Raw genomic sequence first — 15,874 nt, forward strand, 5'->3', positions numbered from 1 at the left:
ATCCACAATGCCAGGGCCAGGCTTATGCTTTGAACTTATGTCTCATGATGCCAGGGCCAGTTATGTTTCACAATTCCAGGGCCAGGATTACACACATGGAAATTATGTCCTATGTAGCGGGGAAGGTCAGAGTTTGGATTAGAGAGGGACTACATTTGAGTGACAGCAGAAATTTTCTGGAGATGAGACTTAGGCACTAATTATAAGTGCATTCAGTGTGCTTTTATAGAAATAATTTTATTAGGGTAAGCCTCAAGATTGAGGCCTTGGTTAATTAAATTAGGAACCTCTCTTGCTTAATAAAATGTCAGGAATTCCTCAGGTGGGGAAGTTTAATAGTAATATTTTTCCCAGTCCCTCAAGTAACTTTGCAGATATTTTTTCATTTTCTGCCCCAAATACTTTGAAATGCACTATGGTATAACATAAACTTGTAAAGAATATTAAGACTTTATTCCTCATTGTAGGTTCATTATCAAACAAAGCTCAATTAGATTGTTTAAATAAACTGACTAGGCAGATTAATTAAATTAGATACTGTGGTACAGAAAATTTAAATTTTGGACAAAATAAACATTTTTCTTTTTGTCTCACAAAATTTAGGGTTTTAAAATATAGACAATATTTTTTTTACCTTGTATGTTGATTTACCTACACTTTCACCAGCTCAGTTTCATCACATCTTTAGTTGGAGTTTTTTTTTTCATTTTAAGTTGCTTTTTTTTCTCCCACAGTTACTGTATTCATTTATGCTGACTTTCAGAGCTGGTGAACTAACTCTGAGCTTCAGTTGTCACATAGATACCTAAACTTCCAGGGAACTATTGGGTTATAAAAAGAGCAAAGCATCTCAGAATTTAAAGATAATGGTTAAAGCTTACAACCTGAGCTCTAATTTTTGTTAGCATTTTTAAATGATGCTACTTTCAGAAATGAAAACATCAGACAGATTTATATTAACAAACCATGGCAGAGGTTTTGTTCTGTTTCACTTTTACACATTCACCGGTGTTAATATGTTAATTAGCAGATAAAATAGAGTTTATACATTTGTCCTGCCTTTCTTTTAAAGTCTTTCCTTGTTATAGATGGAGCTCTTACCTATAGTTGATCATATATACTTCTAGAGACACTTTAAAGCAAAATAGTGCAACTGATAATTTGGGTGTTTCTATGATCTGTAGCTTTTTAAGAATAACCAAAATCATGACTAACCATACTATTGTTTAACATCATACAGGTTAGTATAAATATATAACATGGATACTGAGAACATTGTCAAATTTTTAGGAATTTTATACAGTCTTTAAATGTATGAATAATAGTATTTTACCTATATAAATTTAAAGAGCAACAGGATGGAAAATCTCTTTTAACCACTATATACTTCCCAACTTCCTTCCATGCAATAGGTTAAACTACTTTAGCACCTTACTTATACAAGGTGAAATAAACAATTTTTCCCTTACAGTGAGAAGACTTGTTTTATGAAATAAAGGATGATACAGCCAAAATAAACATTAACAAGGATATTATTGTAATGTAAAATCTTTATTTTCTAAGCAGAGTACTTGGATGATCAAGAAAAGCTTTTTATAAAACTGACAATTCACATTATTTACAGGAGGAAACTAAACTTTTGTTTTGTATGAATATTTGACATGAAAGGTTTTTTTTGAAATACATGATAAACAAACATTAAATTTTGATTAGCATTGACTTTGGGACAGACAGAAGTCACCTTTAAAAACTCCTTTCATTCATTCAGAGCTTATGGTCAACAATGATCATAACAAACAAAATTCACTTCCTCCAAATCTCTGTCCCTTTTTGTATCCATTCAGAGCTTGTAGTCAACAATGAGAAAACAACTCATTTTCTTAAACTTTCTACTACCTTTCACATTCATTCCACCTATAGATTTTATTTATCCATACCACATATAATCAGAAATAAATTTTATAATAACTTCAGAAAGCTTTTTGAACCTGCATATTTAGTTTCACTAACACTATTCAAGAGGAAGAGAAGAGACAAAGATACTATGAAATAATGGAAAAAGGGAGAAATTTATGCATGGGTTTGGAACACTTTTATATACTTTATACTCAGAACACACAAATTATTACTTTAAAATATGCCTAAAATCTCTCAGTCCAATTTAGCACTATCTTCAAAGGTCAGAAAGCCCCAAGTTTGAAATATAATCAGATTTTCAGTATTTAAGGTATTTATACCCAGAAAAAAATTCAATATTTTTACAATATTATTTCAAAGTGATAAATAATACCAGGACTATGTTAGTGTATAAAATTAAGTTATGGCTTCTAAAAAACCAGTTCAGAGCTCTTTTTACTTAAATGCTACTTTCTTATTTAAAGATCTTATAAATATCATCTCTTCTCTGAGGTCTTTTTAAGTTATTGTTTACCTATATGCTTTTTAAATTCTTCCGACATTCTTATTGCTTCATTATTACTGTTTTACACTATGTCCTAGTACATGTATATTCTAACTATTATATAAACACTTTGAAGCTAAGAATTAGGTTTTCTCTATTTATGACAGCATTTACTAGCAAAATATTCTGATTGACATTAACAAAGCCACTACAACAAATTCAAATTATTCCACATACTGAGGTAACAAATGGCCAAGTAACCAAAAGCGAGATTCTTTGAAACCCAGGTAATCAAGGTTATAAAAAAAATCCATCTGTATTTTTTTACTAAACTTAAATGATTTCTTAAATAGAATGTTTGAAGCTTTAGCATATTTTTAATTTTATTATACTTTCTATGTGCTATTATTACTAGGTGTTCTAGTTTGCTAGGTACTGGAGCGCAATATACCAGAAATGGAATGGCTTTTAAAAAAGGGGAATTTAATCAGTTGCTAGTTTACAGTTCGAAGGCTGAGAAAATCCTAATTAAAACAAGTCTATAGAAATATCCAATCTAAGGCATCCAGGGAAAGATACCTTGGTTCAAGAAGGCTGATGAAGTTCAGGGTTTCTCTCTCAAGTGAGAAGGCATATGGCAAACACAGTTAGAGTTTCTCTCTCATCTGGAAAGGCACATGGTGAACACGGTCAGGGTTCCTCTTTCATCTGGAAGGGCATATGGCGAACACGGCATCATCTGCTAACTTCTTCTCTCCGAATCTCTCATTCTCCAAAATGTTTCCTCTTTTACAGGACTTCAGAAACTAATCAAGACACACCTCTACCTAACCTAGTTTAACAACCACTCTTGATTAAATCACATTTCCAGGAAAATAATCTAATTACAGTTTCAAACATACAATGCTGAATAGAGATTAGAAGAAACAGCTGCCTTTACAAAATGGGATTAGGATTAAAACATGGCTTTTCTAGGGCACATACATCATTTCAAACCAGCATACCAGGTATATTGCTCTATTTATGTAACTTAACTTCTCTAGTTAGGTTATTCTTAAAAGAAATATTGAGAATGTACTTATAATATTAGCTTATCTTATTAGTACATTTATACAAATTTAGGGAGAACATACCTAAATAAAATTGCATTTGTTAAAGTCAAATTTTTATTATAAAATTCCTTTTATTGGAGGTTGAAAAAAATCTGTTTTCATAATATCTTAACATTACAAACAATTTTAAAAGTTCATTGATTGCCTACCATGCAGGAGACCCAAGTTCAATTCCCAGTCCATGCACTTCCCCAAAAACAAAGAAGAAGAATCAAGCAAAGAAACAAACAAAAATTTCACAAATGGTGCTGCAATAATGGGATACTCATATGGAGAAATGATGAAATATGACCCCACCATACAGCATACAAAAAAAAAGTACATTGACTATCAAGTTCTGGAAAATATATTGCAATTGTTTAATTTGTTCCAAGCCTAAATACAGGAAAACTTTTCCATATCTCTCAAAAATCTTTCATTTTACTTCCTGAAATTTGCTAAATAGACTCTTTTCAGTTACTCCTACCCCAAGGCTATTTATATTTTAATAGTGATCTGATTACTACAGTTAACATTGTAAAGGCTTGAATGAAAAAAAATTAGCAAACATAGCCTATTCTGTGGCAACTTTTGTTTTCCATTTCTAATCTCCAGGCCCAATAAAAAAGAATTCTAAATCACGCCTCCCCCATCTTTTTCTGTGCCTAGTGATCCCCACCCAACCTCCACCCCCCCACTCCCACCCCCACCCCCCACCCCACCACCACACACAACTGCTTTAGGTGGTTAGGCCTTAGGGCAGAGGAAGCCTGTCTTATTGAAGGTTTTAGGTGAGGGCTGTGGAACTTTGAGTTTCTATGCCATTCTTTAACTATTTCCAATTATTAAATTAATTTTACTAAAAGCTGTAACCAGAACCATTGGAAAAGATTTTTACTTTTTCCAGAGGCAGCCCTTTGGCAGTTTTCTGCCTTGGGGAAATTCCAGAGGCAGTTTCTTTCCAATGTCTAGGTTTGTTTACAGTAATTACAAAACTAAGGTTTTGAATCTTGCTGTTTAGAGAGTTTTTTTTCTCTTTTTACTGTTTTACTTCAGAAGTACCAATTACATAAAATTTTTATAAAACTACTTATTTCTTTTTTAAACAATCCTAATAGAGCTTTCTAATAGAGTTTTTGTTAACTTTGTTCTTACCTTCCAGAGGTATGAGAATATACATTGAACAAGCAGATGGACACAAACAGAAAGTTAGCTACACAAGAGACAGAAACACAGAAATACTTTTGAGAGGGACAATATATCTCATCCATTTTTACCTTTTTTGCAGAACAATTTTAATTGTAATATTTTAAATTGTAACTGTAATGGTAGTATTTTCTTTTCTTTGAGGCCAGATTATGTTACAAAAATAAACACTTTTTTTATAGAATCAGGACTAAAATCAGTTTAATTTTCAATACAGCCCAAAGGTTCCTTTTTTAAAAGAATTTGCACATTCAGATGTCCATATTTGGAACTGAAAAGAGTTTCTTTCTTTGAAGATTTTTAAGGTGCTGAAAATCTCTGGAGTGCCTGTAGAACAGAGAAACCCTGTTTGCCAAGCCTCTAGACTAAATTCAGTCCAGTAATCACAAAAGGCTCCGTGACATGGCTTACCTGCTCTGCTGGGACTCTAGAGGCTTGGGTCCCATCCTATTGGAACGTCACCAAATTGTTACCAGATAAAGGCAGGGGATTCTTTTGCCCAATATGCTCAATGACCAATTCCTGAGATGCTGGGGTTTCAAAGAGAGAAAAAGTTAATTTTTAGACACATAGCAGGAGAGCAGATGGTATATTGGCTCAAAATCTTTCTCCCATAGTCCTTAAAAATACAACATTTGGCTTTCTTCACTCTAGGTTATGTTTTCTGTAATCCCTTACTACCTGATATTAGTTTTTTTATTCTGAAAATTCTCCTTACATTTAAAGTGTTCTTCTTTTCTAAAATTATTGAAATGAAGCCCTTGTCATTGATTTGTAGCATCTTTTTCTTTTCTAATACATTATTTTAAAATTACTAATTTTCCTCAAACATAATTTTTAATGTATCCTGAGAGTTTTGATAAGTAATATTTTAATTATCATTCAGTTCAAAATATTTTAATTGCTATTGTTACTATTATTTTTAATCATATGTAATTTGTAAGCTTATAATTTAGCTTCAAAATCTATGGAAATTTTTATTTGCTTATGATTTTTTACTTTAATTATACTATGATTGATGAACATATCCTCCTCATCATTATGAAATGTTCTTATTTATTCATAGTTATATCGTTTGCTTCAAGTCCCTTTTCTAATATCAACATAACCATACCAACTTTTTTTGTGTTTGCATAAAATATTTATTTCCATGTTTTTATGAATTCTGAATCCTTATATGCATATCTCTTAGTAAATGCAGTATTTATCTTTTCAACTGGAAAATTATTGTCTGTAAAGTGGAACTAGGAGATGGGGCAAGATGGCAACATAGGGAGATGTGAAACTTACTTAGTCCTTGCTCTAGTTTGCTAGCTGCCAGAATGCAAAATACCAGAAACAGAATGGCATTTAAAAGCAGGAATTTAATAAATTGCTAGTTTACAGTTCTAAGGCCGAGAAAATGTCCCAGTTAAAACAAGTCTATAGAAATGTCCAACCAAAGGCATCCATGGAAAGATACCTTGGTTCAAGAAGGCTGATGAATTTCATGGTTTCTCTCTCAAGTGGAAGGGCACATGGTAAACAGTCAGAGTTTCTTTCTCATTTAGAAAGGCATATAGTGAACACGGTCAGGGTTCCTCTCTAATCTGGAAGGGCACATGGCGAACACGGCATCATCTGCTAGCTTCTTCTCCTGGCTTCCTGTTTCATGAAGCTCCCCAGGAGGCATTTTCTTTCTTCATCTCCAAAGGTTGCTGGCTGGTGGACTCTGCTTCTCGTGGCTAGGTTGTTCTGTTCTGCTTTCTCTGAATCTCCCATTCTCCAAAATGTTTCCTCTTTTATAGGACTCAAATAAACCAATCAAGACCCACCCAAATGGGTGGAGACGTTTTGTCACCTAATCCAACTAAGCAACCACTTTTGACTAAATCACATTATCCAGGGAGATGATTTGATTACAGTTTCAAACATACAGTATCGAATAGGGATTACTCTGCCTTAATGAAATGGGATTTTGATTAAAACATGGCTTTTCTAGGGGACATACTTCCTTTCAAACCAGCACAGCCCTCCAGAGAAGCTAGGAACTGTCTGGAGCAACTGTTTGGGGGAAGTCCACAACCAGACACTTATTGTACAGCAGTCTGTGATAGGGGGAAGGGCTGAGATCTCAGCAGGGAAAACTATAAGTAAAGCACCCAAACTGTGAAAGCTGGCACAACTCTCCCGCTGGGACTTCTGCCTCTGTTGGAAACATTTCAACATGGGAAAAAGAAGCAGTCTCCACTAGGAGCAAGGGAAGGTAGCTCAACCAAGCTCCAATTGTGGTTTTAATGAACAAATTTAGACTACTGAATACGAACTCCTAGCAAAAATAAATCCAGAGAAAGCAGGCAAGTAACCCTGAGGTCTCTCCTGGAAGAGAGGAGAAGGTCTGACAAAGGGAAAAAGAAAAAGAAAAAGAGGCTTTTGGAATTAGCCAAGCTCAGAATACTGGAAAAGAAAAGAGTCACATAGAACTAGGTATCAACTCCAGCTCTTGACTGATGAGCTTTGGGGGCTGGAGATGGACTCCGAAAGGGATTTTAAGTGTTTTTGTTTCTCTGGTTCTTAAAGTATTCTAAGTAGCTCATTAGAGAAAGCATTAGGCATTTTCAGTTGTCAATGCTAACTCAGCCAAGGGCATGTTAAGATAGGTTTGAGAGACAAAGTAACAGCTCAAATGAAGAAGAAAATTTTCTGAAGTGTATGCCACCCCAAGAAAAGGGAGCAAGGGGCCCAACTCAAGTTGTGGCCATAAATCAGAGAATTCAGATCCCAGGGAGGCTGGGAATCAGAAACAGCTTGAGTTTATCTGCCACCTCAGCTTCTATCTCAAGCAAGCCTCTGGCAAGCTGAGAATTAAGGGCTACACTCAACATTATGCTGGTGGGGTGCTGTGGGCTTATAATCACCATCTGATGGAGAATAGGAAAGACACGGAGTCTAGAAGAGCCACAGGAAAGTCATCCTTGGGAAAACTTGATGCTGATTGCACCCTCCTCCTAAGACCTGGATCTGCCTTGTCTTGGAAAATCTGATCTGGGTGACTCATATCTGGGAAGACCCTCCTCAAAAAAAAAAAAAAGGTTTCATGTAGGCAGGACAGGAACCAGTAAAATAAGAGTTGAAAAATTCTGATCAGTTAAGCAGAAGCTGTGTTAAAGGTCTAGAATAAGTTGAACTGAATGCCAAAGAACAGAGATAGTAAACAAAGCCAACCAACAAAAACCCTAAGTAAAAGAGTAAAAATGACCTCCAAAATAAACTAATCAAGGAAATCAGATGCCTAGGCACCAAGAACAAATTACCAGTCATAGTAGAAAAAATGAAGATATGACCCAGTCAAAGGAACAAACTAGCACTTTAAATAAAATACAGGACTTGAAACAACTAATTAAAAATGTTCAAGAAGCATGGTAAATAAAATAAAATAAAAAATAAAAATCAACAAGTTGAGAGAAGATATGGCAAAAGAGGAAAGATAAAAAGACATTGGGTGACCATAAAGAACTCAAAAGCTTGAAAAAGAAATGGCAGAATGTATGGGAATGAGAGGCACAACAGAAGAGCTGACAAACACAACAAAGACTTACAACAGCAGATTTGAAGAGGTAGAAGAAAGCATTAGTGAGCTAGAGGACAGAACATCTGAAATCCTACACACAAAAAAAACAGATAGGGAAAAGAATGGAAAAGTATGAACGGAATCTCAGAGAACTGAATGACAATATTAAGCCCATGAACATATATGAAGATACACATTATAGGTGTCCTACAAGGAGAAGAGGAGGAGAAAGAGGCAGAAAGAAAAATGGAAAAACTAATCACTGAAATTTTTCCATCTCTTATGAAAGACATAAAATTACAAATCCAAGAGGTGCAGCATACCCCAAAATAGATCTGAATAGACTTACTCCAAGATACTTATCTATCATATTGTCAGATGTCAAAGACAGAAAGAGAATTCTGAAAGCAGCAAGAAAAAAAACATACCATCACATACAAGGCAAGCTCAATAAGACCATGTGATACACGCAGCAGAAACCACGGAGGCAAGAAGGCAATGGTATGATATAATTGAGATACTTAAAGAGAAAAACTTCCAAACAAGAATTATATATCCATCAAAACTGTCTTTTAAAAATAAGGGAGGGTGGGTAATGGTGGCTCAGTTGCAGAGTTCTTTCCTGCCATGCTGGAGACCCAGGTTTGATTCCTGGTGCCTGCCCATGTATAAAACAATAAAAAAAAAATAAGAGAGAGTTCAAAATATTTTCAGACAAACGTACACTAAGAGGGTTTGAGGACAAGAGGCTTGTCTGCAGAAATTCTAAAGCAAGACTACAAGCAGATAGGAAAATACAGGACAGAGAGATGTGGAGAAGAGTGAAGAAATGAAGACTATCTGTAAGGATAAAAAGAGAGAAAAAATAAGATATGGTATATCAGAATAAAGTCAAGACACATGCAACAAGGAGGATGAAACTTCAGAACATTGAACTGAATGAAATTAACCACTAAAATGAATTAAATTAGATCTCACTAATATGAACTAAAATGAATGAGTGATCTTTAAGAGCTAAAGTTGAGAACTGGTTTTCAGGAAATAGAGAGAGGGCAGAGATTGAGCATTTGATGCTGAAAAAGTACAGAATGTTCAACAGGAATGATGGCAAAGATTTAGAAACATATAGTACATTAATATCTGATGGTAGGACAATATTGCAAGTACACTGAACAAAGCTGAGAGTGCATATGGTTGAAAGAGTAAGGCTAGGGGCATTTATGACAGCAGAAGGAAAGATACAAAATAGAGACTGGGACTGCATAACAGTGAAACATCGAGTGCACGATGATGGTGATTAAATATACAAATATAAGAATGTTTTTACATGAGGGAGAACAAATGAATGTCATCAGTGCAAGATGTAGAAAATGGAACGGTGTATGGAAAAAATATAATCAATTCAAATGAGGATTTATAGTTAACAGTAACATTATAGTGTTCTTTCATTCAATGTAACAAAGGCAATGCGCCAAGGCTAAATATCAGTAAGAGGGGACTAGAATGGTTGGGCATGGGATTACTGTTGTTGTTTCTCCTTTTTATTTTATTTTTCTTTTTCACTTGTTTTTCCTCTTCTTCTTTTCTTTGTGGAAGAAATGGAAATGTCCTCACATAGAAATTGTGGTGGTGAATGCATAAGTATGTGATTATACCGAGAACCATTGCTGGTTTAATTAGGATTGTATGGAGCATGAATAAAACTGCTTAAAAAGTAAACAGAATGATGCAAGTGCTGGAGAAAATGTGGAGAGAGATATTTATCTATTCACTGTTGGCAGGGAGGTAGAATGGTGCAGCCCTTCTGGATGGCAGTGTGGTGGTTCCACAGGAGGCTAAGCGTAGGGTTCCCATTTGATCCTGAACTCAGAGTCATTAATGGACATTTGCACACTGGTGTTTATGGTGGCAGAAATCATGATTTTCAATGGATGGAGGTGGCCTAAGTGTGCATCGACTGATGAATAAAAGAGTGAACTGTGGTATGTACATACAATAGAATACTGAACAGCTGCAAGAAGAAATGAATTTGTGAAACATGCAACTAGGTAAAAGAACTTGAGAACAGTATGTTGAGTGAAATAAGCAAGAAATATAACACCTCACTAATATGCACTAACTATATTGTGCAAACACTGAGAACTGAATTTTAAAGCACAGGTTATCAGGGGAAGGCCAATTGTAAAGGGTCCTAGATTGTAAACTCTTACAGCTGTCACATTCATTCTTGAGTTGTAATTGTTATTTTAAATACAGAGATACTGAGCTCTTTGTGTATAACTTGGTCATTCCCTGGAAAATTGGGTATCTGTGTGACACCTGAGACTCAGAGCTAGTGTTTTCAGTATGAAAGTTAGCATTAACCCATACAGCAACTGTTAAAAAAAAAACTGAAAGAGAAATCAGACTTCTATTAGAGATATGAATGAAGCTGATTTGGTTAGGACTACAGTAAATCAGAAGAAAGGGTAAAGGATGATATTGACTCTATTTTAAATTCCAACAACTCTGTGAGACCAAAGGAAGTGGTATTTATTTGGAGCAAAATTAATATTTTCTGCCATACACTATCTAATTTAACTTGTATGTTCAGTTTATTTGATCACCACAATTACATGGAACCTTGAATAGGGAGTGAAATCTTGTTGGTTTTACAGGTTACTGTGATGCCATCACGCACCCCAGTTTAAACTAGGCAGAAGATAAAAATGCATTTGCAAAATCCCCTTGAGGGACTTAGGAAAAATGTGGAAATATTAAACTTCCCCACCTGGGAAAGACCTGATTTTCTCACAAGCATTGGAGACTATCAGTTTAATAGACCAAATCTCAAATTTGGGGCTTGGCCTTATGAAAATTCTTCCTGCAAAAGAGAAGTTAAGACTAGTTATAATTATGACTTAGAGTCACCCCTAGAGAGCCTCTTTTGTTGCTCAGATTTGGCCTGTCTCTCTAAGCCAGCTAGGCAGGTGAACTCACTGCCCTCCTCTCTGCATGGGACATGACTTCTATGGGAGTAAATCTCCCTGGCAATGTGGGACATGACTCCCAGGGATGAGTCTTGCCCTGGCATTGTAAGGTAAGAAAAATTCTTGACCAAATTGGGGAAGAGAAATGAAACAAAATAAAGTTTCAGTGGCTGAGAGATTTTAAATGGAGTCAAGAGGTCATTCTGGAGATTATTCTTACACAGTACATATCCCTTTTCAGTTTTTGGTGTATTGGTGTAACTAGAGGGAAATGACTGAAACCATTAAACTGTAATCCAGAAACCTTGTTTCTTTAAGATGATTGTATAACTATACACCCTTTGTGGTGTTACCATGTGATTTTGAAAACCTTCATGGACAGATGAATAAGAAAATAAAGACAATAAATAAATAAATATTGCAGGGGATGAGGGGTGTGTTATTTTGCAAGCTGCCGGAATGTGATATACCAGAACTGGGACGGCTTTTAAGAAGGGAAATTTAATAGGTTACAAGTGAACTGTTCTAAGCCTATAAAAATGTCCAAACTAAGGCATCAAGGATATGATGCCTTAATTCAAGGAAGGCCAGTGGGTCTGGAACAGCTCTGTCAGCTGGGAAGTCACATGGCTGGCATCTTCTGGTCCCTTGTTCCTAGACGCCATTGCTTCCAGCCTCTGTTCCTGTGGGGGCTCCTCCCTTTGCCTCTCTAGGGCTGGCTTTCATCTCTTGGCTTCCCTTGACTCTCTCCAGGTTCTGGCTTGCTTAACATCTCATAGTGATGTCAAGTGTACTCCAGGCATCTCCAAACATCTGTGTCTCTGTTCTCCAAATGTCAGCATCTGTGTCAGCTCTGATCTGAAGTTTCTGTTGGCTCTCTTTCTGACAGCTCTGAGTTTGTGTTGTTTCTGGCTCCCTCAAAAAATGTTTCCTGTTTTCAAGGTTTCCAGTAAACTAAACAAAACCCACCTGAAATGGGTGGAGTTACATCTCCATCTATCAAAAGATCTTACCCATAATTGGTTGTGTCACATCTCCATGGAGATAATCTAATCAAAAGGTTCCAACCTACAGTATTGAATCAATATTTAAAGAAACAGCTTCTCCCATAAGATTGGATCAGGATTAAGACATGCCATAAAAAAATGGGTGGGTACCAGACCATGCATTGCTCTGTAGGCTACTTTAAGGACTCTATTAAGTAGGGTTCAGTGTCATGGCAATACTTGCAGTGTTAAAATGCCAAAGGTCAGTTATTTATTTCTAAACATCTTTAATTTTCTTTAATAACTTGTTTATTCCAAAATTTCATAATCAATTTGCATATTTAGCCTATGACTTCTTTGGCCAGCAGAATCAATGGTATAAAATGGCTAGAAATTTTCTTTCATAAATGGTAAAAACTCTGTCAAGTCTTAGGTGCTGCTTTACTGCTCAGTGTGACTAGAGAACATCTACATAACACCCATACAGTGAGAATTGTGCCTGAGATGCTTTGATCTCAAATAAGATATATATTCTACTCTTAATTCAGTTAAAGCAAATGCTTGTGTACCACAACTTTTATTCCTTCTTTCCTTCTCTAACACCTTGCTTCCAGAACCTTTCCTAATCCAAGGAAATGGCATATTATCTACTCAGAGTGGACATGGTTTTAATTATGAACTACTATACATTATAATGGGAAGAGTTGATTTCATTAAGACTTGAATATACTTGAATGATTATGAATTAAGTAGAAATTTTTCTTTTAGGCTTCAAAGTAAATATGTAATTCATATACTAAACTATTGAATATAATGGCTAAAATTTTATGTTTACTATCTCTACTTAATGACAACACTGGTAAATCCATTACTAACTGCATTATGCACTCTACAATCTTATATGTTCTTCATTCATAATAATAGCCCATCATCCGCAGAACTTGTTATATCTGTTCATAAAGTGTGATGCTTGATGGGAGTTGGAGGAGAGGTGAGATAGTTAATAAGCATATTTGAGATAAAAAAAAAACAATTCTGAAAAGATCTCTAAACATGAACCCTTCATCTGACAAATTTAATATAAAAGCAAATGTTGCCTGTATATTTGGGAAAGAAATAAAAAACTGTCTTATACTCACAGTGGCATATAAACAAATGTTCATTGATGTGCTTTGTTTGAAATACTTCCAGGGAGACTTGCAATGAGCAGGGCTTTTCTGTATAGGCAATTCAGCAGCATATGTTGGCACATCTAAGAAAAGTCATCATGTATAAGTGCTTTTTGCCATCTGGTATATGACCTAAAATATAAAAAAAAGAGAATTTGTATAGCTAAAATGAATATGTGAAGTACCTTAGACTTATCAGGTAAAGCACTTTGTGATGAACATTTCATGGTGAGAGTTTTAAAATGAAATTTGTTTTTATTCTTAATGATATTTCTATACTCCTAATGTGCTCTGCAGAGTAGCAAAATGAAACAAGCAACACAATTGGTCTCCATTCTCTCCATGCTGAGATCTCTCCTCCTCCACATGACTCTTTAAAAAAAATATTTGGAAAAGGAGATGTATTTTTAGAAAGGTACAGTCCCTTAACTAATTGCCAAGAGTGTCAATGTAACAGATATATTATATTAAGCAAATAAATAATATCAGCAGAACTTTTACAATGTGCTGGGCACTGTGTTAATTATCTTACATGTATTAACTCATGTCAGCCCCACAGTTCTCCCACCACCATGCCTACTTTCTAGATGGGAGATCTGTGTCTAAAAGAGATGAAACTAAGTGACTTGTGGCAGACATAACTATGAGTGGACTTAACCCAAAGGCTTTGGTGTTTCTCCTACATTGTGCCCTCTCCAAAAGCAAATATAAGCAAGGAACTAACATTTGCTGAAGAGCATTTTGTGTACCAGACACTGTGCTAGAAAATGAATTCAGTTTTCTTGTTTAATCTTTACAATAACCTTGTGTAGGTGGGTATTATTATCCTCCAGTTTTAGGGATAAGGAAACATGCTCAGAGAGATTAAGTAATTTGCACAAGTTCATACAACTAGTAAGTGGTAGGATGGATATTCCCATTTCATCCCTTCCCCAATCTACTATGGCTCAAGATTCTGCAGTTCTAACTTGCTTCTAGGTGATGACAATAATGATGGTCTGAGGACTACAAATTCAATAGCAAGTGGCTGTCCCCTTCAGTAGATTTTATAAAAATTGTAGGGAATTATATTTTGAGGTTAACGATGAGTTACTTATTGTTTTAACTTTCAGGTTAAAAGGAAAAATGTAATTTTCAAAGGGATGTTAAATATTCCCCAGTTCTAAGATTAATTAAGGAGAGCTGAAGACCTCTTAGAGAGAGAGAGGTGGGGTGTGTGTGTGGGGGGGGAGAATTTCTGTCTAAAGGGGAGCAGAGAATTTGTTGCAAACTGTACTGCAAAGGTTTAACATCTTATTTCTTTCCCATATTCTGCCATGTCAAGAGTAGAATAAGTTGGTTCAAATTTGGTGATATTTACTATATTTCCCTAATTATTGGGGGAAAAATTCAGAACTCTGAAGAGCTTTTCCTTTTCTTTTGTGTTGCTACTGTATCTTAATTTCTTGGAGAATTTGCTCTTGTGCTGATTTTTCCATCTTCTTCCTGGCAACCTGCATTAATTTTGTTTTATTTTTTTATCATCTTTATGCCCACTATAAGGACCAAAGTGTGGGTATCTTGTATCACACTAGAATAAATATGTGAGAGAAGCATTCCTTAAGAATAGCACTTTCCCAATTTTAATATTAAATCAATGAAAGTAACACAGAATTCAAAAATTGTCATTTGCTTCTTGATTTATAAAAGTCAAGTTTGAACAACAGTAATAACAAATATAACCCTGAAATTTTATACCTTAAGTAAGTTTCACTAGGAAATAGTATACGTGATGGAAACAGAAATGTATAATTATTTGTACACTATTGTGCACAAATTGTATTGGTAAAGATGGAGGTTAAGACAGTTGCCTTTGACAGGCTGAATAACAGTAAATTCATGAACTCAAAACTGTCAGATGTGGTCATTAATATTTTGTGTATGTCTACTTCCACGATGTATAGACATAGATCTATGTGTACTCATGGCATTTAAATCTCTGGATTCTACCAAGCTAGAATAATAGGTTTAGATAAGAAGTCTCTTTTTAAAAAGGATGACTAAGGGATAACTTAAGAGGCAGCGTTCAGCTTCTTTATAAGAGAATCCGCGGTCTGTACGTAGTATGAAGAAAAAATACTATATGAAATTTCTAACCTTACAGCTTCAATTATTATTAGTGATTCTAGCCAAGGAAAATATGTCTCTAGTCATTTTGAAGTAATACATAATTGAAAATCAGCCATGTATATTATTAAAATAGAAAGGACAATTCACAAAATAACTTGTTCATGAATAAAGATTGCCTGAAAATGGTAGAATTTTTATAGTTTTTTTCTTTTTGTTATCAAAATCTAAATCCTAGAAAGACTTCAGTTTAATCTAAAAACAAACCCTTGTTTGTGTTTCAGTTAATACACATTCTGTTCCATAGACATATTCTGTTGACTTCAAGGAAGGTTTAGATTATGGATAGAGAAATAAAAATCTGATTTAATAAAATACGGACATTACTTCAACTAA

General features: G+C 35.0%; 1 protein-coding gene across 2 annotated transcripts in view; it reads left to right on the top strand.

The window, feature by feature from the left end:
* Window positions 1-15,874, top strand: part of TMEM232 (transmembrane protein 232) — a 341,832-nt gene that overhangs the window by 184,178 nt on the left and 141,780 nt on the right. The gene's annotated exons all lie outside the window — the stretch shown is intronic.

The sequence above is a fragment of the Tamandua tetradactyla genome, chromosome 21 (assembly GCF_023851605.1).
Source record: "Tamandua tetradactyla isolate mTamTet1 chromosome 21, mTamTet1.pri, whole genome shotgun sequence".
NCBI lineage: Eukaryota > Metazoa > Chordata > Mammalia > Pilosa > Myrmecophagidae > Tamandua > Tamandua tetradactyla.